This window comes from Phalacrocorax aristotelis, chromosome 13 (genome assembly GCF_949628215.1).
Source record: "Phalacrocorax aristotelis chromosome 13, bGulAri2.1, whole genome shotgun sequence".
NCBI classification, from domain to species: Eukaryota; Metazoa; Chordata; class Aves; order Suliformes; family Phalacrocoracidae; genus Phalacrocorax; species Phalacrocorax aristotelis.
In genome coordinates, this window is record NC_134288.1 from 1,887,018 (window position 1) to 1,912,118 (window position 25,101).

The window sequence follows — 25,101 nt, forward strand, 5'->3', positions numbered from 1 at the left end:
TAGCAATATCAGGAGAAGCAGCAGCCTTAAATGGGGCTGCTCAGGGCACAAGTCCTCCAGAAGAAAGAAACCCCTGTACCGATGGGGCTGCAGGCACCCTTTGAAGTCAACTAGTCCTGCGCTCTGCTGATCAGCTCTTCCAGGGCTCCACGTACCATAATCTCCCACGCAAACCTCAGCCCAGCCATCCAAGCTGCCTGCAAACACATGGGTGGCTTTTATATATAGAAACCTAGCAGTGTGCTAATAACTAGCTAGATAAGGAATAAATGATTCACAACCTGCAGAAGAAAAATGACTCCCTTCACCCTGCCGCAAGAAGCTTAAAAAATTGTATACTGTGGCATAGGTGACGTCGGTCTGCCTACACGCATGAATTCAAATGTTCCCTGAATTAGCAGGAACACTTCATGTGGCATTCAGCAAGGGGGGCCGCCAGCTTCCAGGGCATTGCATTAATGATGATTCAAAGAGTTCAGAATCTAATCGCAGGGAATAAAAATAGATGGCTTCTTCTTAGAACAATTCATTATACAACAGACCTTCCTCCAGCCTCCCTCTGCTGCTCGCTTCTCCCCGGGAAGTTTCCCACTGCTGCTGGGGAGTTTCATCACAGGGGCAGAGCGGGTACTGAGGTCTGAGCAGCAGGCAATGCCGCCCATCCTGGGCTACTGAGAAGACCTTCAGCTAGGGTCTCCTGAGGAACACCCATGGGGCTAATTTCACCCAGACTTTCCCACTGAGACACGTGATAACATCAGTGGGAGAACCAAGGCACCCCCACCCTTTCCCCCTCACTCTCTGTACGACACGGGAGGGGAGACTGGGGCTGCCAGCGAGCCATGTGTCTCATCTACCTGGGACACCTCCTTAGGAGATGGTGAATTGCTTTACGAGGGCCAGTCCGTCCCGGTGCCTGAAAGTGTCCCAAGGGGCTCGCCCAGCCCATCTACAAATCCAACTTCCAGGCACCTAATGCTAGATGAAGCAAATCCCAGCATAGGCTAACTGGTGTGTGAGCTCAAGAAAGCATGCAGCACGGATTTCTAAACGCTGCTGAGTCCCATGTCACTGGTGGAATGACCTCCTCACATCTTACTTCATGTGTGAATAACTGGAGTGTGACTAGGTGAATAAGTGCCTTTTTAATGAGGAATCTGCATACAGCTCTCGAGGCCTCGTGGGAGCTGAATAGTGCCCCACAGTCCAGGAGCCTCAGCGCATGCCTGTGGTCCCCTGCTTGTTCTTCAGGCAAAGGGGTGTCTCTGCTGGGACTGCCAGCTGATATCCACTGGGGTGATGGGGAGGGACAAGGTCTGACTGCAGCCATCCCAGAACAGACAAAGAATAAATTTTCTTCCTTATATCCTTATATGCTTTAGATACTACTTTTATTTTGGTTTTGCTTTTGGTAGCAGCACAACCAAACGCTGTGAAAATCGATGGCTGCAACATGACAAAGCTGGAGGAGCAGATGAACTCTTGAGAGAGACAGAGAACTTACTTGCATGCAAATGTCACTGGTAATATAATCAACGCTCAAGGGAACAAAACCCCAGAAACTTTACAACCTATTTGTCCCTAAATAGAAGTTTCTCAAAGTTCTCCAGAAGATGGGATCTGCTCTGAAGACGGAAATGCAAAGCATTAAGTAGGGCAAATGAGGCAAATGAGGGCAAGATAAGAAAGGGACAGTTTTCAGGAGGAAAGCAGGAGAACTGATGAGATGGAGTGGAAGGACAAGGGCAGTGAGCAAGGGTCACTGTCTTTGGAAACCTACCTGCAGTCTCTGCTCTCTTACTGGCCACTGGGGCACATGCTGGTGACAACGTGGTGCGTATTCCAGCTTGTCTGGAAGAGCAGCTAATGAGAGCATTTGGGACCAAACCTGACTTTTTCTGGTCAATGAGTGCTTTGTGTGTGTTTGCCAAGCCGTCCATGGAGTGAGCAGAGAATGAAAAGCACTTAACATGGCTGCCCTTGACCTTACTTGTGCTGTGACTCCCAGGGATGGAGGTTGTCCACACTTGCACTGAAAACTTGTGACACAGAAGAAGGCAGGCCACTCTGCTTGGCCTTCTGTGCTGTCATCCTGTCCCAAAACACCAGTCGGATCCTCCTGTCTCACTGTGTTATCATAGCGAGCAGCAGTCCCAGGACCAAGGACTATGCAGACGAGGAGGAGGTGGGGATCAGGGAGGGTGGGGACAGGCTCCTTGCCCTAGATGCTCGTGGCACAGCAGTAACAGGATGCTCTGAAAGGCGATGGCTGTTGCTGCTGCGCCACCAGGCCTCTGCAGCTTTGCAAGGATGTTGCTTTGCTCCAGGGCAGATGTTCCCATTGCTAGGCGGGGCCTTGCCGATGTTTGGGATGCAGGATGGAGATGCTCTCCGGCAGTGGATTTGCTTAGTGCCTGAGACAAATCAGCTCATGTTGCCTGAGGGTCCTGGGGCAAGGGAAAGCAGGTGGGGAAAACCCAGCAGCTCCCTCTGCCTTTCCCAGAGAACAGACTGAGGCTCGTCTGCAGCATCCTGTGTGCTCAAAGCTGCGGGAGCACTTCCTTTGTCTCAAACTAGGTCAGCATGGAGGCGTGACGTTACTATAGCAATTGGTATTAGATTTCATAACTTTGAGTGATGGGCATGTTGTGGGATTCACTACTAGATGGAGGGAGGGTTGTCATTGAAACCCTCTCTAGCTCCCCTGCCCCAGCCTCCCTCTCCCTCCTGCTCTGCTGCCCCTCGTACCACAAGCACACAGCTGGGTCTGTCCATCCCGCCCCCTACCTCAGCTGTTTCTGAAGAGCCCCAGAGTAACCTCTGAGCCATACTGTACCTCTCACAGCTTGCTGGGCTTGGGGACTAGGCCAGATTCAGCATCCTGTGTACCTCGTGTGCCTCTGGCTCCAGATCTGTCCCTCATGAAGACCTGCCAGGCAGAGAGAAAAGGGAAAATGGCCTCAGGTCTCAAAGAGCAGAGTGGTGTCTTCTTGTCAAATGTCTTAGGCTATAACCGTGATGCTGTAAAGACACAACAACTCTGATTGACACCCAGGTTGTCTTCATTAAGTCGTAGCAAAGGCACAAGGCAAATGTTAGAAAGCATCCTGTGTAAAGAGGGAGAGGCAATACCCATGGGAGGAGGGTGGGAAGATGCGGAAGTGGGTCCCATGCCCCTCTGTGTTGCACTGAAAGGATGGACTGGAAATCAGCTAGGTGGGGAGGAGAACATGCAAAATGCCCAGGCTCCTTGCTCGGGGGCACAGGGCTGGGGTGACCCCCTTTGTGGGAAAGTGCTCTTTGACTTTCTTTCTCTTGTTTCTTTGCCATGAAATAATCCCTCAAGGAACCCTCTTGCTGCCCATGGCTGCGTCTTTGTTTCCTGGCCATGCCAGGAGCCTACTGTCCTAAGCAGGCATGGTTCTGTAACCCTCTGTGCCTCATCTTCTGGGCTGTTTGCTTTGCGCTGAGCCCTGGGAGAACAGAGTCTGGTAAAGCAGGAAGGACAATCCTGGGGATAAACCTGACCAGGGTGGCAGATGGAAGGCAGTTACCTTTGGTGAGTCCTAGCCATACACCTGCCAAAATCTGCATTTTACCCCCACCTACCAACGCTGGTCATTAAAATTCTGCTTGAGCAGCTCACACTGTAAGTCTTTTCCATCTGGTCACTAGGTGCTACTGTATTGCAGCTAAAATGTTGTGCTTCTTTCTTCATTGACCATCAGCTACACTGCAAACAACTGAAAAAAATGCTCCTGGTATGAAAAGTAAAGTAAATAAATATGGGGGAAACCCCCAATGTTTCTTAATGTCCTCAAAACCCTACACATTACAGCAGAGAACACAGCCTGAATTATTTTATCAGTGAGTTTAAATATTATTTTGGCTTTACGTCAATTAATTTCTAAGGTAGGCTTGTGTGTGTGTGTGCGTGTTTGCTCTTCTGCACTGGGAAGATGCAGGCATAGTGCTGGGACAATACGGGCAGCTCAGCCTTTCACTGCTGAGAAGCAAGGGATAGAAATGGCATGGTAACTCAAAGTGAGGAGTCAGCTTTCCTATGACGGTATTTTTTGCATTCCTAATTGGACAGAGGTGGCCATCTGGGTCTTGAGAAGGCCTGTCTAGATCTCAAGGGGGCTTTAAAACAGATGAACAGCAGTTTCTTGACTGGGAGGACGTATGGGAGGCTGGGACAAGGATACAAACCTCGACAATTTTTCTACGAAAGTTGGATCTGAGTGGTGGGTTTGACTCCCTCTCTGGTGAAGCAGAGGAAGACCTAACTGGTGCCCTAGTGGCAGCGATAAGACATCAGCCCTTTGTCCCCAGAAAGGAGAGATGGGCACTGCAGTGCCCACGAGACCCTCTCTCACCCTGCCACCATCCAGAAAAGAGGAGTTTTCTCCCCAGGTTAACTCCTGTCTGGGGGGGTCTTTACAGACATCCCAGGTGCAATGTATGCCTGGATTATGACAGAGGCACCGTGTTTCCTTCCAAACATGCTCAACAACCCTTCTTATAATCTGTCCTGAGGAATAAAGACTAGATAGATGGACAGATACAGTCCAGGTAGAGAATAAGAAGACTTGGTGTTCAAGAGACGTTTGGAGACTCTCACAGTGGATATCCCAACAGACAGAAGAATGGAAAGCCTGGAAGGATCAGAAGACTGCCCTCCTAAATCTGGTACAAACCCTCTTCACCTTCCCACTAGCTCTGTACCGCTTGAACCCCAACAATGCAGAGGAAATGGTTAAAGGAAAGGCACACGCCCTGGGAAAACCAAGCAGGAGACAGCTGTTGTTTAGACAGGGCAGTCACATATGTCCCCAGAGGTCACCTGTTTTCTACACCAGAACACTTGCTTTTTGAGTTTCTTGCTGCTGATGGGTACTCAGCTGTGAAAACCAGACAGACGTTCTATCCAGGAGGTACAGCACACATACTTCCACCTAACCAAACAGGCCTCTTTTTTGGAGGCATCAGCTCTTGCAGACAAGGGAAAATTCCACATCCCAAACTCAGACATTCCTGAGCTCAGAAATGTCAACGAGGTTGCAGGTTGCTGCCAATAGGCCACTGCTCCCAGCACGAGGTATAGCATCAATAACAGATGAGGTATGATGAGCCTGGGTGCTGCAGATGGCCATGCAACAATAATTGCATTGACACCATCCAACCCTTTCATAGCTCTCTCCACATAAAAAGTGAATTCTAGATACTAGTGAGTTGAGTTAGGTTTGAGCCAGTAATCCAGACCTATAGAGCCTGCAACAGCCATTAGCACAGCCAGTATCCATGGCCAATATCCATGGCCAGTGCTACCTACAGCCACCCCCAGCATCAGTCTGCCCAGTATCCAGCAGCAAAGTTCTGCTCTAATGCCACCAGTACTGTTATGAAGGGTAACCCTGTGTGTCACTAGAGCTACTAATGTCCATCGTGAAAGACATCAGCATCTGCTAGCAATGCTCTCAGCACCCCTCCTCGGTGCCCAGGTATCCACTGCTGGTGCCCAGCATCCTGGATCACCACCAGTAGCTACTTGTGACGGAAGTCTCTGTTCAGCACTACCGTCACCCTTCATGTCTGTGTCTGTCACCAGCACTCTCAGGGTATCCCGGGGTACCTCTAGGAACGGTGCCGATCCTGGGACCCCTGGGCACAGAGTGACTCTGACGGGTGGGAGGAGCAGTGCCTGGGCTCCAGGCCTCCACCCACCCAGCAGATTTCTCAAAATAAAAAATGCCATTGAAGCGCTGGAGAAAGAAATGTTTTTGTCTGTAATACTGCTTTTGTCTTTGCATGCTATGGCTGCACTGAGAAAGCAGTGCTATAATTACCTTTAATTAATATCAGCATCAACGCCCCAAGGAAAGGCAAATGAACAATTTTGTCACCAGCACAAGTACTTTACGTTATCTACCAGCGATCCACCTCCATCATCCCCCTCTTTCTCCCATTCTCAGGAGCAGCTTGCTCACGTCATGGCTGCTGAGTGGAGGGGGTAGGATTGAAGACAGCGTGTGGAAGGATACACACTGCTATGAAAGGTGGTGTAACCGCAGGCAAGCGGATTGCAGACCAAGGGGAATGGTGAGGAGCAGCAGGCAAGCTGGGGCCCCTGAGCTTCCAGGCAATGAAGGCGTGGGGTCCTGGAGGAGCTGCCAAGGGTCCTGCCAGGGTGGTCTGCATGCTCCCATGCTGCTGTTTCACTCAGGTCTGTCTTGCTGATGAACTGATGTCCCTTCCCTGCATGATTCAAGACACTTTTGGTGAACTAGGGTCTCAGATGCTCTGCAGCCTGACCTTATTGGAGAATCATCTCGTGATTATTGTTCCTCCAAGCCTTGGTCTAGGAGAGGCCACAGCCTGTCCTTCTGTAGCCCATGTGGTTCTGTTGGACTTGAAGTGTGGCTGGAGAAGACCTCGAAGAGACTTATCCGGCTTTCATGATCCCTGGTATTGCGACCTCAGAGATGACTGCAGCTAAATGACAGACAGGGGCAACCCTGAGTAAAGGATCCTATTGCCTGTTGGGGTCTCCAGGCAAAGTTGATGAGGTTTTCAGTCATGACTGAGCAGTGGAGAGACTGGGCATGACGTTACATGATATGGAATGTCCCTTTGGCCAGTGGGAATCTGCTCTCTTGGCTGTGCCCCCTCCCCTCCCAGCTGCTTGTGCCCCCGGCAGAGCCTGGGAAGCTGGAAAAGCCCTTGACTAGTACAAGCACTGCCCAGCAACAGCCAAAACATCTGTGTGTTATCAGCATTGTTTTCATACTAAGTCCAAAGCACAGCCCTGTGCCAGCTGCAGGGAAGAAAGTTAACTCTATCCCAGCTAAAACCATGACAACTGGTGTTGCCACAAGTGGAGCAGAACAAGGCAAGCAGAGCACTCGTGGCAGGCATTCCTGTAAAGGTGCAGACAGTGCTGGGATTTAATTTTAGTAAAAATACTGTGAAATGTTGTAGGCTTAAAAAGCATAATTTTGGGTTGGGTCTGTGTGAGGAAGGGAGGTCCCTCCCCGGCTGGTCCCTCACCTCCTGCTGCAGGGACTTTCTGCTTCTCTTCCAAACTTTAAAGACCCTCAGCAGACTGCCCGTGTCTGCTTCTTGTTAATCCTGAGAAGAAATGAAATCCTGGTGTCAGGGAACCAGCAAAGTGACCTGCCTGGGCTTCTCTACTTCACAGCTGGCTCCATGTCAGATCCAGAGCTCTGGTATGGGAGAAAGGCTGTGAGCCTGAGTGAAGATCCTGTGAGCACTGTAGGGATGACCACAGGGATGGAAGGGACGAGCAGCTCCAGCACAGGGGCAGTAAGAAATGGGTGAAGAGCACAGCCAGGCATGCAAGCTCCCAGTGATGGCAAGTGCTATTGAATGCAATGTTCCCCTCCTCCTGCTATCAACCCTAACCTGAGTTCCTTCTAATACATAGATTTAGAGACTGTAAGTTCAGGTATAGCCATTACAAACCCCTGGCCTGCTCTCTTTTATGAAACAGGCCTTAGCATCATTCTGTGCAAATTCAGCAACAGAAATAATGAAAATAAATATATGTGTGTTCTTGTACCTCTAATCTCATAACCATTTATCTGGATAAAACAAATACATTGAGCTCCTTTGGGTCTCCCAGAAAGAATTAAATTTTGTATGAAGGATGCTTGGGGCCTGCTTTGAGAGCTATCACTGACTCACATTTGAGAAAGGCAAAAAGAATGCTGTGGAGGGAGTGGCAAGCACAGATGAGATATGGCTGTCCATAAGAGACTTGTAGCCAGTATTAAGATTCCTCTGAAGGGGGTATGAATGGAAAAATACATGTGTGAAAGCACCAGAGGAAACAGTCCCATAAAGGTGGGAAGTGTGGCGAAGTCTTGCTGAATCACTAGGAACATGTTTCTCTCTCCAAGACCAGAAGGCTGGCACCCTGCAGAGGTCCTCGCACAGATGACTTGTCAGCAGAAGAGTTGTGTTTGGGTCATGGGAGGAGGGAAACAAGATTACAGCACATTGCGTGTGCTGTTCCTCTTCCAGCTCTCCCAACAGGAAGGTACTCTGAACACAATGACAATGCACACTAATCTTGCCCAAGATTTGTGGTAGCTGAAGTAGGCAAGAGGCTGAGACAATAGTTCCAGTCCATGCAGCGAGGTGATCATGCTCGCAGTGACACCCAGCTCTTACTGATGGATGCTCTTACTGAGGATCCCACTGACAGCGTTCCCTCTCCAGGGCCCAGATACACTGAGCGCCCACAAGGCTGAGTAGCCTGTAATTGCTGAGGAGGGATTCACTAATCCGCACTAATGATGTACCTCATAGGCAAGAGCTCCTGGGCGTGCAGAGGACAGCGGTGGGCCGGGCACGCTGGAGGCTCTGCTGCGTTTTCTGCGTGCCTCTGCAAGAAGGCAGTGCCCAGCTGGCAGCATGAGGGTGTGAGCTGGCACAGTCCAGGCTGGTGCAGCAGTCCAGGAGATGCTGTTATGATGGAAGACCTTTCTCTGAGGGTATGGGGAGCAAGGAGGGTGTGGGACAGACCCAGTAGGATATGAAACAATGAAGGAGAAGGGCAAGTAGGAGGGAAGCCTTCATTAGCATGACATCATGATGTTGAGAATAAAATTGGTCCAGACAGCAAGGGACTTGAAGAGCAGAAATTCTTTAATTGCCTTCACACCGATGCGAGGGAGCCTGCTCATGTATGGACATGAATTTGACCTAGTTATGCTCCTGAAACCTGGCTAGGAGTGTCACATAATCGGACTTTTAAAATCCGCAAATGTTAAAATCAACACTTTTAGGGAGGAATGAGGGTACAAAGAGGGACACAATGTCATGGTGGGCAAGGTCAGCTTTTTGAGTCATATCTACCTGTAAAATTACAGATCTCTGTCCTAGCAGAGGAAGCAGAAGATGAAGAATGTATGGGGCCTTCCACAACTCACCAGCTCATCCTGGCAAGCCTGACAGCCTTCTCTGCAAGGGTTGTGATATGCATGGAAAAGAGGTTGCCTTGTTATCAGGAACTTAAAGGGAGAGACTTGTGCTGAGAACTGTATCCTAGTATGACCCCACGATGGACTTGAGGGACCTGGTGGCTAAACAGCTGGACATAAGACATCTGTACAAAATGATGGTTAAAATGAGACTCTGCCTTGATCAGCGAAGAACGCTGCAGTAGAAACAGGGCCGGCCTGTGTGTGGCATGGACAGTACCTTACTAGAAAAGAGGTCCTCTTCTGGCAGCTCAGTATCTGTGAGGATGTCGATAAACTGGAGATGGTTTAGAGAAGAGCCACAAAGACTGCACGGCATGGCTCACACTTGGAACACAAGCAACTTAACTGCAGAACACCAGTCCTAAAAAGGCTGACAACAGAGGGCCCTTCAGCGCTGCATCCAGGACCCCATGGGCATCCAGGGGCTGGCAGCTGAAGATGGCTCAATCTAGACCACAAACAAAGGAAGGTTTTATTTTTAACAAACAAAAGTGATCAGCCATTAAAAGGACTGCTGAGCGTAGCGGTGCATTTGCCATCATAGGCTGGTTCAAGTCACCTGCAAGGTTTTGCCCAAGATGTTTAGTTCAAATGCAGTTCTGAGACCTGAAGGATAAGGAAATTCAGGGATTTCTTCCTCAGTTGCTATTATCTTTCTAAAAGTGACTGTACTTCTGTTTTGGGGCACTGTGATAAATGGGACACTTGCACATGTTCAGGGCCCCTGTTTTCATGCTTATGTCTTCCAGGAGACAGACCAGATCTATGGCATTTTTTTTTTTCTTAAAAATTGCAACGGGACTGCCACAGGCACAGAACAGCATCAGATGGACAAGTCATCCTGGTACCGCTCAGTCCCATGGACAGGAGGGGGCAAATGCCAGACCCTCTATTGGGCCAGGTAAGGCAGTGCAGAACACCCCTGCTCCAGCTAGGTGTTGTGGAGAGGTCTGGGGTCACCCTGCTCGTTGGTCCTAGGGTGGGCTCCCTGCTTTGTGCAGCAGCCAGCAGCATGGGATAAAGTCTGTGAAGGGCTGAGAAATGCATGGATGCAGGTACAATTTATTTCAGGGAGTGGGAGGAGAAACCCCACCTGCACTTGCCCAGTCTGTTGGCTCTCTCCTAGGAACCTGGCATGGGCCACAGACAGGCCACTACCACAAGTGACCCCTGCTGACCTGTCCACCCTGCAGACAGCACCTCAATGCCAGTGGGAGCTTCTCAGCTTTTCTCCTGCGGTAAATGCTTTCCCATGATAGTTTCCACCCTTCCTGCAGGTTTTTCCTCCCCTAAAGCCTGAGCTGAGGCCAGGGGAGAGAGTGTTTGGCCCCATGGGAGAACATTGCTCGTGATGCTCTGGCACCTGGACATCACCTCTTCCAAGGAACTCCACGTTCCCTCCAAACTACCATCCAACTGACCTAGAAGGAAGGTGTGAACACTGCCAGCAGTAACACCGAGCATGCAAGGAAAACAAACAGCTGCCTTCAGCCTCTTGCTGATGGACCAGGCTGAGAAAGGGATCTGCACTAGCTGCTCACCAGTGCAGCAGGACCAGGCTTGAGCCAGCGGAGAGAGGATAAGATGAAACCTGTGCACCTGGAAATAGGTTTTCCAAGAAGGTTATGCATGACTGTGGAAAAGGATGGAGGCACACTGACCTAAAGCCAAAGAAAGGCAGATTCCCCAGTGCCTACAGCTGCACTCACATTCAGCCATGAATTGGCACATACTCACTGTCTCTGCTGGCTCTTATTCTAACCTTCGGCCAATCATGCAAATTCAGTGGATGCAGGGTTTGATTACACAGGTGGGATAATCAGTCAGCTGAAATGTGGCTACAGAGTGAAGAGAAGACCAGAGGAGCTGGCTTGGAGCCACCTCCTCTGCTGCCCAGCCTGTTCCCAGCCTGCAGTGTTTGTTTTCACTGCTCTCCTCACCCAGGGAACAGAGGATCCTCTTCCTGGTTGGGGTCTGAAGGGGTTTCCTGCTGCAAAGTGCCCATGTTCTGACCATGCTCACTGAGGGAGGAAGACCTACTCTCCCGTGGCAGAGAAGACCTGAACGATCTGTCCTTGCCACTGCTCCTTGCTCTCCCTACGTGACACTGCTTGTCTGCTCAGGCTATCAAGAGATAAAGAGCAGCATCTCTCTCTGGGGCTGAACACAACCTGATAGCGCCACGCAAAATCTCAGCAAAAAAATCCCTAAACCAGGTCTGACACACAACTGCTCGTATCAGAAAGCCCAACACTTGCATTGCTCCTGCCGAGAACCCCTTAGTCTTGCCCCTTCACCAGCTCTGGCTACCCTCTGTGCTGCTGAGCGCTCCAGCAAAGCTCCTGGCAACTGGGATAATCTGCATCACCTGACTGGGTGCCACTGAGGCAGGGACGCTTCCTGGGGCAGGTCTCTGCTCTGTGCTTCTCGCCTGAGCCCTGCTCCGATGTGGCCACTGCCTGCATCTTTGCAAGGGATGGAAAAGATGAAGCACACCGAGAAGCCGTGCGTGGGAAACCCAAGTAAGGGCAGACCGCGCTGGGGCTAGAAGAGAATAGCCAGCCCAGAAAGAGAGGGGGCACGTGCACGTGCGTACACCCCTCTGTGCATGGCGCTGCTCGGGTCGTGCGGCTGGGAGCGGGCCCTGCTGTGTTTGACCAGCCTGGCCCATGGCTCTCGCTGTTTTGTGGCGCATTGTGCTGCGCCGTGCCGCACGCTGTCATACCGACAGCCACCGACCGGCGCTGCCTCGCGGCGCATCAATTTGCTGTGGCTCCTTGGGATGCCTGGGCTGGTGGCTGCGGGTTTGCGCTGGATGAGAGGACGTGCTACACTGATCAGAGCTGCTTCACGCGCCTGCTGCTGCTGAGCAGTGGTGTCCTCTCTGTGGTATGTAGGATACAGTTGCTCTGATAGCAAAAGCGCTGCAGGTGCTTGCCTTTAACAAGATGAGTAATTCCCTTTCAGTCCTTTAATCAGTCACTTTTAATTAGTGTGCCAATTGTTTTTTTCTGTAGCAAATATCTCTTTCAAGAAGGGTTTTTGCTGCATCTGCTAGGCTGGGAAAACACTGTTCCCATCAGGGGCTGTGTCTTTGGCGGGAGGTTCCTCCCATGAAGGCTGGAGGACTGCCCTCATGTGCAGAGCAAGGCATAGGTCCTGCTTGTCCCTGGCCCACGCCGAGGATGAGCACCCAGCAGATAAGCCACTTGCTGCTCTCAGACTTTTGGGTGGCTGTAAAATAGGTGGTCACCCCAACCCAGGATGACTATTTTCCTGACTCCAGTAGTGTTTAGCCACAACTGGCCATTGCCTTGATGAAGCTGTGTATCTTCTTGCACCTGAAACTGGAGAAGATGTGCCCTTCATCAGTGGCTCCTACCTGGCGTTGCGGTTCACCTCACAGGCTGCCTGAGCTGGACAGTGCCACTTTCACACGGCTTCGAGCAGCATGCAGAGGTAATGGAGAACCTCACAAGCCCAAGGAGGGATTATGTGCACGCTGCAGGGATGGTGCACTCCTGGAGGTGCCCCATACTGGTGGTATCCTGGGCGTTGCATTTTCCAGAGGACTCAAAGACTGTCTTTCCCTTCCCGTAGGCAGAGACATTCTCCTTATCCACAGCCCTTTCAGCCTTTTTTTTTTTTATCTTTTGAAACTTCCTTAGCTTTGTGCTTGTGATATCTCATGGAAGCAAGTTCCACAGGTGAGTTTTCCTTGTGGAAAAAGTATCCCACCTTGGTCACCTTCCGTGATCACAAAGTCCTTGTGTTAGGCAGAACAGTAACTAAAGCAGCAGTTCTGTGATTTGGGGTGTGCATGGTTTCCCAGATCTCAGCCCCATAAGTCCCTCTTTATTTCTTCTCATGTGAAATTTCTGGGCCAGGACAAAGTGCTGCTGCTCAGCCTTGAGCCTCCTGACACTGCGCAGCTGCCCTGGGCAAGATGGGCTGAGCACCATCCCACGCTGCGCGGCAGAACCAGCCGAAGGCACTCCTGCCTGTAGCACTGGTACCTCCTCTGCCACCTATGTGGTCTCTGAATGCTGCTGCATGGTGGGAAGTGATCGTCCATCAGCCCCTTGAAATAAAATCGGTGCTGTTCTCCTAGAAGTCACTAAATTCTCGAACTACATTTCCCTGCACATGTCTATTAAGGTGGCTGTGTCACCTCTGCTCTGGCCTGATATCCTACAACCTCTGCCCCTGGGGGAGCGATGGAACAGGGGAAAATGATGCTCAGATACGAGGTCTGGTTCCAAGCAATAAGAATACGTTGGGTGAAGGGAATGAATCATGCACTGTCAAATACTGCAGGAGGGTCATTCACTTGCAACCTCCATCTCAGGCTAAGCCAAAACCCTGTGTCCAAACATGCCCTGATGGGTTGGCATTTTGCTGCACGCAGAGGTATAGGCTCCAGCCTACAGCAAGGGGGGGTATAATGCAACCTAGGTAAAACTACAGAAAAATAAAATCGGAATGGCAGTGAAATACGTGTTCCCTGGGAGGGAGAGCAGAAGAGTTTGTGGTGAGCATAGCACCACTCTTTGGCATGGGGTTTATAGTAGGGTAGGGCCAAGTCTCGTCCTGTCAGAAAGAAGGTGTTGAGCTGGGGATATAGTGAAGGGCATTGTGTCCCAGGCCACACTTCTTTGCTGTGCCCTGGGTGCCTGGGGTAGGGACACGGATCAGGCAGCTTAGGGATGGGGCAGCAGCCGGCAGGAAAGGTTGCTGTTGATGAGGCTGTTACCCCCGCAGCTCTGCCGTGATCCTGCACAAAAGGTGTGATGTGGCACGACCAAGAGCTTCTCCGTGCAAGCCTCTGTGCCATGGGCTCCACACACGTGTGCCAGGGCTCAGATGAAGCTCCAGCCCTGGCCTTCATAGCTTGGGCACAGCTAAGCTGGCTTCGAGGTCTACCTCACATACAGCGTCTCTGGAGAAGCATGTGGGACAGGTCCTTCTGTTCTCTGGTGAGTGACACCTCATCCACAAGAGCTTTGAGAAGGGAAGATCACACTGCAGATGGTAAAGCTCACAGAGACCAGGGCAGGGGAGCTGCACACACAAGAAATTTTTCAGTTTCCGGCTAAACTTAGGAAAGAATTGCTTCTTTCAGGCTTCCCACAATTAAATTTTTGTTTTGTTTTCCCAAGGAATTGGCATAAGAAAACTGCTTTTGGAATCAGCATGACCATTTTTTGGGGATCTATAATATACTTTTTTTGGGTTGGTTTGGGTTTTTTAGACTGTTCAATCTTTTTGTTGTAAAATATCACTCTTTCTTTAAAATATATCAAAACAGTATTTTCAGATTAAAAACTGAAATGTTTTTGCTTAGCAGGCACCAAAATAGAAATGGGGGCTCCAAAAATTCCTCTCTTGCTCATCTGAGATTTTAAGCGCCCCCCACCCCAAAAGATCACACATCACCACTGTGTGGGCCCTCTCATGGAGACACAGCGGCATCCTCAGCTGTAGAGGTTTGTTCACTCCATGGTTCAAGAGTGGGTATTTCTGCAGTGCTTTGGACACAAGCTGTGCACTTGGGCGCTCGTGGCTGTAGGTCATTCAGCCCTAGAGTCAATGCAAATACCCAGGTGCTCCTTTGCTCCTTCCCCACCTCATCTCTATGTCATTGAACTCCTGAGATCATCCTACATACATATTCAACATGCAGCTATTGGGGCAGACGCTGCCAGCCCTGAAACAGAAGTTTTGCTTTCATTTTCGTTTGAATAATGAAGATGTGCAAACCTCAGCCTACACTTCCTTCATGTGGGCTTTTCCCTCTCCCCTCAGAGGACCGCTGTCCCTTGCTACCTTCCTCAAGGGGAAGCTCTGTGTCTCCAAGGGCCTCCAGCCACTTTCTTTTCCTGGCCCAGGGTGGGATGTCCAGGCTGGCCTGGCTTCCTGTGAGTCACCAGCAAATCTCAGCTTCCTTCTGCAGGGCCCTGGAACCAGAGCCCTAATTACAGGGCAAGACTAGCGGAAACAAGCTTATCATTTACAAGGCTAATGAAAATTAATCATGCCTCCCCCTCCCTTTCTTGTGGGAACAGTCATCTTAAAGAAAGCAGATTATAAAAGCATTATGGGTGACTGCTGTGTTGGGTTTTGGTTCTAACCAGGAGATTGTGTGGGCTGTGGGCTTTGTTTGCAGGTCACCTGAAACTCAAGGGTTAAGAGTACCTAAAACCAAAGTCCCAGCTTGTTCTCCCCTCTCCCCACGCAGGCCTTCCCTCTGCTGCCTGCCAAGGCTGCTGGCTGAGACAGGGAGCAGATGGAGCCTGTAGCCCCAGCACTAAGCCAGACAGGCTGTAAAGCCCTTTGGTGCTTTTCCAGGCAGCTGCTGCTTTGCCCCAAGCCTGGACCCCTTTGGCATCATCTGTCTTCTTGCAAACGGGAAGTAGTGTGGGGCATGGTGGGGCTGGTTCTGCCCCAGGAACTCACAGCACACCCAGGCCAGGAGACAGGGGTGTTCCCCAGGGTGGCCCAGTGGAGCCCAATTAGCTCCATGTAGGCAAGCAGGTCTCGAGTCCAGTGGCTCCATGCTCCAGGCTGCTGTGCAATGCATGGCTAGAGAGTAAGACTATGTGCAAAGCCAGATGGAGGAAAACATGCCAAGGAGTAGTTCATGTTGCACAGGTCTGGAAAAACAGAGCATCCTCTACCAACTGGAGCTGCTGGTTCTGGAATGAGTGCTGCTGGCCTCTTCTGCAGAAAAAGGATGAACCTAAGTGCAAAAACTGTCACCCTCACTCAAACCATCACCATCACTCAGGGGAAACTGAGGCATAAGATAGGGGAGGTCATTCATGAAGACAGGGAGAGACATCCAGTCTTTGGAATTCTGCCCAGTGCCAGCTCTTGTGATCCCAACTGTGGAAAGAGCTCCCAGGGATGTAGCGTTGCACACCCTGGGTGCTGAGCTGAGCCCAGAGCTGCCCTATCTGCCCCCCATGCTGAACGCATCAGCATGTGTTCATATCCAGCCCCTTATCCAGGCTTAAAAGTCTCCACACCCATGAGCAGCCTCCCTCTCACTGGGGCTGTGCAGGATGGGAGTGGGAGAAAGGCAAGGAAGGGGCATTGAGAGACCACCCCAGGCCACTCCAAGGCAGCTTCAGGGCTGACCGCCTGGATCAGGATCTGGGATGGAGGGAGATGAGGACCAGGCTCCAGAGCCAGGCTGAAGAGATGCTTCCTGCCAGGCCTGTCTGGGTGGCCCTGAGGGAGCGCTGCATGGAGGAGCCTCCCCCATGGCTTCTGCAGGCTACCACAATAATTAACTGTTGCTTTGGAGAAGACAGGAAATGAGCAGGAGGTCAATTTTCAATTTCCCAGATGTGTATAACCAGTTTCTAGCAGGCAGCCTGAAAATAAATCTCCATCAGTCTAGTTACCACTTAATTAACATCAATAGCTACAACATGTATTCCCCAGTCCAGACAAAGCCGGAGCTCATCCGCTATTGATGTACAATGAGACGGAGCTGGGGCTGGGGCATGGCCAGTGGGAATTCTCTAGCCTGAAATTTCAGTCCTGCCGCCCAACATGCTGGACTTGTCCTACTCAAGCAGGGAAGCCCTGCCTCAGCTTCCCTTGTATTGCTCTGGGGTGGGGATAGCTGCTGTGATCCTCCCCAGAGCTGGCTGCTTTTGGGGACAGTTGGCATGAATTACTGAAAGAAATTTGATGAAGCAACTGGAGTTTGTTTCCTTTTTGCATAGCTTAGAATAAAGAAGAAAAGAGGGTCCTGTGGGTGAAACATTCTCCTGTGCTACCACTCTGCACAACAAATTCTCATTCTTTCCATGAGAAAATCATGCTTAGTTTTTCATAAGAAAGTGTGGTTTTGGTAAGTGAAGAGCATTGGCCTTCCAGAGAGGGATTTTGGTAAAAATTACAGTAAGCATCCTGGAACTGTCATGGAAAATGGCCACCGTGTCCAAAAGCACACAGTTTTAACAAGACACAGCCACAAAATCTCGGCTACCAAAGCCCCGCTGCCCGATGAATATCAGCCAGCGAAGCAGGGCTGCAGCACAAGGGTGCTGGGGTCCGAGTGCTGCATCTGCTGGTACCTGGGGCCTCCCCTTCCCCGGTGCAGCGGAGGTGCTGTCCCAGTCCCCCAGAGTTGGCGTGGCTGCTGGCTGCCCAGCGCAGACCCGCGGCAGCGGTGTGATCAGCCCAGCCACTCTGAGCACAGACTCAGGACACTCCCTCTCCCCAGCTCCTGCACACACGTGGTACGCAGAAAATCAAGTGCTGTTCTTGCATAGGTCCTGTCCTCAGCGTGGTGTAGGGTCTGGGTGCAGCCAAGGTGGGGGAAGGAGTGAAGGTGAGAGCATGCCCCAACAATCTAGGCATAGTGGGGCTCAGCTGCAGTGCTGCCTGGCAGTCTCTGGAGCAGGTCACACTGTGAAGTGAGTGTGAGCATCATGCTGTCCTGCTGTGCTCAGGAAATGTCTGTCCCAGCAGTGTCCTCCACTCTTACTCCAGCCCTCCTTGCCACTGTATCAGACCCAAACCACCCCCTTAGGAGTGGGAGCCCTATATTTTGGGCATGTCTTATCTCTAGCTCCTGGGAAGGGGCCCACATGGCAGAAACACCTTGGACCGTCTCTCTCAACATGCCAGTCAAAAAGTGTGGGGTCATGTTTCCCACTCAGCCCCTTGTTCTCATCTTTGCTACATGGGTTTTATGAGAAGGGTAGGCTTAAAGCAAAACCAAACATCTCAAGCTGGAAAGCCAAAGAAAGGAGTCAAGACTGACCAGTGGAATGGGGAGGCTGGGATGTGGAAACCCATCCTGGATGGTGGTAGGACCCACAATGACAAAGAGATGTCTTGGACAGGACATTCATAGTAGGAATGTTCCTTGATGGGAATGACAGTGGGAGGTTCCCTTGGTTTTGGGAGAATTAGAGCCATGTGAGGCCTCGCATCAGCCTATCTGCAGTAAGACATCAACCCCTTGCCAGCCTGAGAAATGTTGAATACCCTTCTGGCCAGAGACATCCAGGAGGGTTTGCTTCTCCTTCTGTATCCAAAAGATAGATGTCTCCACTGAGCTGGTTGGTAGCAAATTTGCCGGCAGTCAATGAGCTGGAGTCAGTCAGGGGGCAGTGCTGCAGTCCCCCTTCCCACCCAAGCCAGAGAGATCGCAGGCACCGTTCCTACCCAGTGGGTTAGCCTAGGCTGGTGCCAACCTCCCAGGCCTATGGCACGCAACTGCATGCCCAAACCCCACCGGAGCTGAGCCCTGCTGCTTTCTTCAGCTGGCCACCTTCTCTCTGCTTCTTTATTTATTCCCCATTGGTGATTTCTGCTCACATGCTATCTCCTCACCCTGGTTTGCAACACGAGGTAACGCTATCCCCACCAGGTGACCTAGCGAAGGGAGAGCACGTTGGCTGTTAGCATTAGCCCAAGTGAAAAAAGGGAGACAAGATGAAAGAATCCATTTTAACTCCTATTGTCATCCCGCATGGCACTTATCTTCAAAGCACTGTACAAATATTAACTAATTAATCCTCCCTACACTCCTGGGAGGAAAAGACATATTAACATGACTCTTATTTTAGGCACCTGATAAACACAGAGGGTAGATGGGCCAAGAGATACCAGACAGGCAAAACGGGTAGGTCATGCCAGTTACTCCGTTCTTCCTGTTGAATATTGCAGCGTCTGTGAGTCAGAGGATGTGTCCCAGGCAATTAGCTGATGTACTCATGAGTTGGAGGCTGGACAGAAGTGGAGGAGGTGGAGTGTGGCAGAAATACATGAGAGAGTAAAACCAGAGCAGAAAGGCAGGAAGAAGACGAGTTTGGTTGTCTGCACAGACAGACAGACTGCTGTAAAGGCAAATGCTGCAGGATGGGGAGGTCAGCAGCTCCCCTGGAAGAAGAGACAGGTGAGAAGGGGACCTGCAGGAGCACATGTCAGGGATATCCCTGAGAGCTGCCCTGGAGAGGAGCAAGGTATAAGTCAGGTTTGATGCTTCATCACCAAAAGACCCTCAGTCTGCACTGCCTGACCGTCAGAGTTATCTGTCTCCAGTGACTTCCCTCCTCCCCTGGAAAAATGCACTCCCAAAGCAGGTAGATGCTGGTGTTTGCTGAAGCACACCAGGACAACACTGCATGTCTGCGAGCTCAGGGTCTCTTCTGGCTGTTCACTGGGAAGACCCTCTCACCCGGGGAGCTGCTCCAGGGATGTCTGGCACCTGCAGCAGCTCTTCCTGCAGTGGGAGAGGTCAAGGGGCAGGTGCACAGCCAGAAACAAGGAAAAAAATATTTTTGGCTGGGCAGCACTTAAATTAACATTTTTTAAAGCAACCTGGAAAGTCAAACCAATTTTATTTGGGCCCAAGCAAGAGCTTTCAATTCCAGCTTTGATTAAATTTTATAAATATCACAAAATTAGACTACAGTACAAGGAAGCTCTGACATTGCTGCTGAGGCAACCTGGAGGAAAGTATTGAGGGAAAGCATTTTGACTTTAAAAAAATAAAAGGATTTTGACCAGCTCAGTCTTGCATGTGAGTTCCCCAGAAGATCTAAAAAACCAAAAGGTGGGGATTTTCCTACTTAAAAAAAGATTTTGGCTGAAAAATTCCACTTCTAACAGCCCTCTTGCCTGGTGCAACAGAGGGGCATCCGTCAGTCCCTGCCTGCATCATACAGTGACAGCGAGGGCTGCCTGAAGCCCGGGCACCCCCCACCACCGCCGCCCCTCGGGCTGGCCATGCCTGCGTCGCACAAAGGGGGGCAGCCTGAGGCACACTGGCAGCTGCTGGTGACGATGAAGAGCAAAGGGGGACGGGTGTCGGGGTTAGATGAACTCAGCGGCTGACTGCACTCCGCGTGGGTCTGGCACCCCGGCGTGCCCAAGCCGCAGTGAGGGGACCCTCTTGCCATGCTCCGCTGCCCCCCGCGCACTGCTGGCAGGGGACAGCCGGCCAGCCCTTGCCAATCAGCGTGGCAGAGCCGGGGAGCAAACATTGCAGGAGACGCTGCTGGCTGCTCCAGTGGGGACCGGGGCTGGCAAACCCCAGGTCACCCACTGCTCCACAGCCCTTTTGGGCAGACAGGCTGGTATTAGGTCTTCTGGCTCAGACAGAGATAGAGCATCTCTCCCTGAGGCCAGCAGCAAGGGCTGGGAGAGAAGACAGTCACCAGTGAGTGACAGGACAGGGAAGCATGGGCCAGGCCTCTCCAACATCTGCAGCGGATTGGTGTTTGGCACGTCTTGGAGAACCTGCTAAGTCCCCAGGAGGGGAACCTTCTGGCCCTTCTAGTCCCTTCTGTCATGAATGGCTTCAAGAGTGACCCTACCCATGCTGTCCGTACTGCCGCTTCTGCCATTTTGTATCAAACAGCCTAATTACAGCACAGTAGTTCTAACTGCAATTATCTCTCCTTATTGCTGCAATTTATTACTGCTGGAGTATGATCATCCCGGCACTATGACTTCCCAAAGAAATAACACAACGTGGTCTCCGTGTCCAAGGTCTAAAGACCTAGAGGGAGCAGAGGGACCATTTCTGCTCTCACACATAGTCCTGTGAGACCTGGTGGAGGATGCCACCCATCTGCATCTGCAATAAGCCCACAGACTGTGCTGGGCCAGGATGTTATATGAAGAAGCCATCATACCCCTGGCTATGGCCATGTTCAGCCTTGCCTCCTAACCCCCAACCTCTGGCAGTCCTCTGCAATGCTCCTGAGCCATGTGGACTGTCTGTGTGCTGGTTCTTGTAATTTCTGACCATGACACCTTTTATATTGCCTAGAACATAATAAATAGATCAAGCATCTTAATTCTCGCTCTGGAAGGCACTTCTATCTGCAATTTCTTAGTGCCCCATCTGAAACATGGAACCCAGAAAGAAATGCAGCTGCTTTAGCAGTGATTTTGAGAGACCTGGTATGGGCAGGGAGCCACCGCTCCATTCCTTTTAGACGCTGCAGGGGAGAGATGAAGAGACCCCCTGGGCACAGCAGCCCTGTTCTCCCTGCAGCACCTCCCACAGCACTGATTTATGCTTTTGTCTGAATTTCCAGCTTAAGCCTCTCCAAACATTGCACCATTTCTTGTGTCCCTTAGCTGAACTCTGTCTTTCTTCTCTACTCTAGTGTTTACCCAGTAATGCATCAATAGGCAGCTGTCCCATCCTCTTTCTTTCAACAGTCCAAACAAGCCTGGCATCCTCGGGATTTGTGGGTTGACTCTACTCCCTTACAACCGGCCTCACTGGGATCTTGCATTTAATGCTTCCTCTACCTTCATCCCTAAATCCTTTTCAAGATCCGTGCATGCCAGGATCCCACCCCCTGATCCCGTAAAGCGTGGCCTGCATTCAGCACTCCTTGCGGCCGGCTGTTAGGACATTGGCTGCAATGAACCCTCCATGCCAAGCAATGCAGATCCATCTGCAGAACTGCGCCGTGTTTGCCACTGGGGCTGGCGGGGGACTGGGCCACCTGCTGACAGGCAGTGTTGCTCCCTGTTCTCTGTGTCTGGCCTCCTGGGCTTCTCCGACCTATTTCAGGGGATCCCCAGGGGTCTGGGATCTTCAAAGACAAGCCAAGGTCCTGCTGTTTTCTTGGGAGTTGAGTTCAGTTGGACCAGTCCAATTGCATCATGGAGAGAATTACCCGCTGTGCCTGAAATTATAGCTGCTAAATTTTTAAAGACAGCAGCATATGAAGGCCAAAAACAGAGATCAGAGGCTCTTCCCACTCGTCTGCCCACAGGTCTGGAAAGGCACACTCCATCTGCACAAGATCTTACAGTCTCTTTACGGAGTTTTTCTGGAGATGGCTGGAGAAAACCTGTCACAGAGCACGCTGTGCTTTTCGGGTAGACCTGGACCCATCTCTTACAGACACAGATACACTTGGTAGAAGAATATGTTGGTTTTTTTCCTTGTCCCTCTGCATGCAGAGACAGATTCCAGTATAATTAGTTCCCGTTCCTCCAAGGGTCCCTGCACCAATCAAGCACTAATTGAAGGTTTCAGGTCAGCTGCCACAAGCTGAGAGATACCTCGCTATTTCTTCTGCTGCCTTTCCTACAACAGCCCCAGATCTGACTGTCTCTGGCTCTCCCTGCCTGGAGGGCTCTGCCCCAGCCCGGGACTGTGCAAACATTCAGCTACGGAGAGGAGACCTGGCAGCATGGGGCCTCAACCCCCCATCTTGCCTTTGCCTCTGCTGAGCTAGTGACAGAGCTCCTTGCCACTCCACCTCAGAGAGGCCAGAGGATGAGAAAGAGGGGGAAGCCACTGGATTTATGGGCTAGGCTGTGGTCTGCAATCTGAGCCGACTGCTCTCCTTGCTCCAGGCAGAGCTGACCCAAAGTTCAAGAACCAAAGTGAGTCACAAGGACTCCGTTCACCTGGGATGGGCAGGGAGCTTGGAGAAATCTGAGGGGATCTGAAAGTCACTTTTGGGGTTGGAAATCTTCAGATGGGGATCTCCAGATTGGAGAGTCGGACCCAACGTGTCATTTGGGGATGACACCAGAACTCTGGACAAGAAACTCCCCATGATCAGGGTACCTGGGCTCAGGTTTTCGGTCTCGGGGGGGCTTGTTGTGTCTGATGAATGTCCCACATATGAGCATCTGCAGGGCCCAGGGAAAGGCAAGTCCTATTGTCCCCAGACAGTGGGACAAAGCATCAACAGTCAGTGCAGGGCCCCTCCTGGTAGAAATGCTGCCCAGACATACAACAGTCCCAGAGTAGCACTGAGTGATGGCTAGGCATTCCTTACCGCCTGGTTACACCCTTCATCCCTCATCAGTCCACCTTTGCTCCACGGGGCTTTTCCTGTAAGGAGGTAGAGTCACAGAGGTGGGAGAAAGGGGGGTGAGCTGACTCAGCCCTGCTCTCCCACCAGATCCATGCCCAGAGCTGCCTCGTGCCTGTGGGAGCCTGCTGCATCTTAACTCCTTCCCCCCGCCTGTGGGTGGATAGTCCCCAGCTCTGCTTTCTCCCTGTGTCCTCTGGCACCTGCACTCTCTGGCTGTGATTCTCCAAGTGCCCGATTTGCACACTGTATCCATGTGAATGCCAGTTGTTGTACCAGATAAAAGCAGCATTTCTGGCCATGACAACTACTGCAGGGGCCTGTGCGCTCTCTGCCTCAGAGGCACATCAGCAGCCCAAGGTGGTGCAAGCTGCAGCTCTCCCTCCAGCTCTCTGTACTTATTTAGCTGGCTGTGGCACGAGATGGGGCAGCCTAAGCCTGCAGCCCCGTGGGGAACACTCCTGTGCCCCACAGGCATGACCGTGCTGTCAGGGATGGAGAAAGAGGAGCAGTAGTGGCAGAAAGGGTGGGAACTACAGACCTAATGAAGAGGCACCTTCTATAGCAAATATCTGGGGTGATGCTATAGGGCAATAGTTTGCCCCAGTGCACGCAGCAGCAAGGGTCTCTGTCCTGCGTGTGCAAGGATCCTCTGTCCTTGTGCTCTGCAGAGGGACATGAAGTTCCCCATGGTTTATCTGGCCGTGCTCCACCATCCCCATGCTACAACCCAGCCCTGAACCTTAGATGTTGGTGTCCAGCCCCTGCTCCCGGGAAGGGGAATGGCCTCAGCTCAAGAGATGTACCCACCCATGGGCACGGTGTAGAGGGGATGGATGCAGGAAGGGTTTTGGAGAGGTGGGGAGAACACCAAAAGGCTGAGCTTGAACTACAGCAGTGGAGTGCACAGGTCTGCGTTCAACAGGTGCAGGCACTGCTAAGACAAAGGGCAGGCAACCAGGAGTGCAAAGCAAAGCAGCTTAAAATAGGCTGGCAGTAAAAAAAGGAACAAGACAGAGACAAGTCATCGAGATGTTCACTCTGTGATTCATGTGCAACCAAAAAAACAAGATGGGGCTCGGGCTTGACTGGCAGCTGGGAGACCTGGTCTGTGGGGGCTGGCTTTCCTTGCCGAGGGGCAGCTGGATAAGACCCCACTGGGGCCGGGCACTGACACCGCTGGTCAGTACAGTGGGTAATTTGGCCTTGATAAAACTGAGGGAAGGATGAGGGAAGGATGTCCTTGGAGAAGGCGCCACCAGCCCAGTGCCTGCTCCACTGGGCAGGCTGGTCAGACCATGGGCATGCCAGGGGGACACCAACTGGAGCCCCCGCTGACCCCACCATGCATCCTCTGCTGCCTGAGTGATGGCCGGGAGCCAGCAGCCCCCCTCCCCCCCGCTCCCCCTCCTGGCCACCCCACGCACCCACGGGGAGAGCTGCCACCCAGCCCAGCAGCTGCGCTTGGCCCCATGCTGCCCCATCGCCCCTGGGGCCAGACGGAGGATGCTGGCAGGACCCATCCAGCATCTGGCAACAGACACCACCCGGCCAGAGCCGCACGTACCTGGGGGGTCTGCCAAGGCCTCCTGCTCTTCCTCCTCCCCGGCCGCAGCCCTCCCGCTCCCCTCGGCGGCTCGTCGGTTGCTACGGAAGGACCGTTGCCAGGAGATGAGGCGCTGGATCCGCTGGATCCCCGAGGCGGGCATCCCGCCCAGCCCTGCCAGCCGACGGCAGCAGGGACAGGGCTGGCAGTGGCCCCCGCGCTGCCCGGGTGGCAGCCGGCTCACAGGCATCAGGCGAGCGCGGCAGCATCGGCCGGTCTGGCAGGGGCTGGCAGCAGTGAGTGCCGCCCTGCGTATAGCGTGTGAACACACACTGGCAACACCGAAAGGGAGGTGGAGATGGCAGCGACCTGCGCAGGGTAGGCACAGTGCCCAGGGCTTGCAACCCCTTGTAGCATTGTCCCCTGGATGTCAGGAATACACTGTGGCCAACTTGGAGGTGGTCACACACACACCACCGCATGACACCTTCCCTGACAGGCCAGGTCTCACAGCAGCCTTGTAAGGCTGTGTTTTGCAAAGGTGGGTGCCCACCATCCTGCCAAGCCTCTGTCTTAACTTAGTGGTGCCAGAGCTGCTGTGCAGCCCCTCTCTGGGAAAGCATGCTCCTTGCTCTGACCAGCCGCCACTTCTGGCTTGTGCTGCTTTTCACTTGGAGATGGGCTGTCCTGCTGCTTTGCCCTTGTTGGACAGCCCTGGCAA

At 52.0% G+C, this 25,101-nt stretch overlaps 1 protein-coding gene across 4 annotated transcripts in view; it reads right to left on the reverse strand.

Annotated features, from left to right (window-relative positions):
- DLGAP4 (DLG associated protein 4) overlaps positions 1-25,101 on the reverse strand; it is a 149,910-nt gene that overhangs the window by 79,664 nt on the left and 45,145 nt on the right. For all 4 annotated transcript variants that reach the window (XM_075109233.1, XM_075109231.1, XM_075109240.1 and 1 more), the window contains exon 2: positions 2,837-2,929. The gene's annotated coding sequence lies outside the window, so the exon portion shown is untranslated. The remainder of the gene's footprint in view (positions 1-2,836; positions 2,930-25,101) is intronic.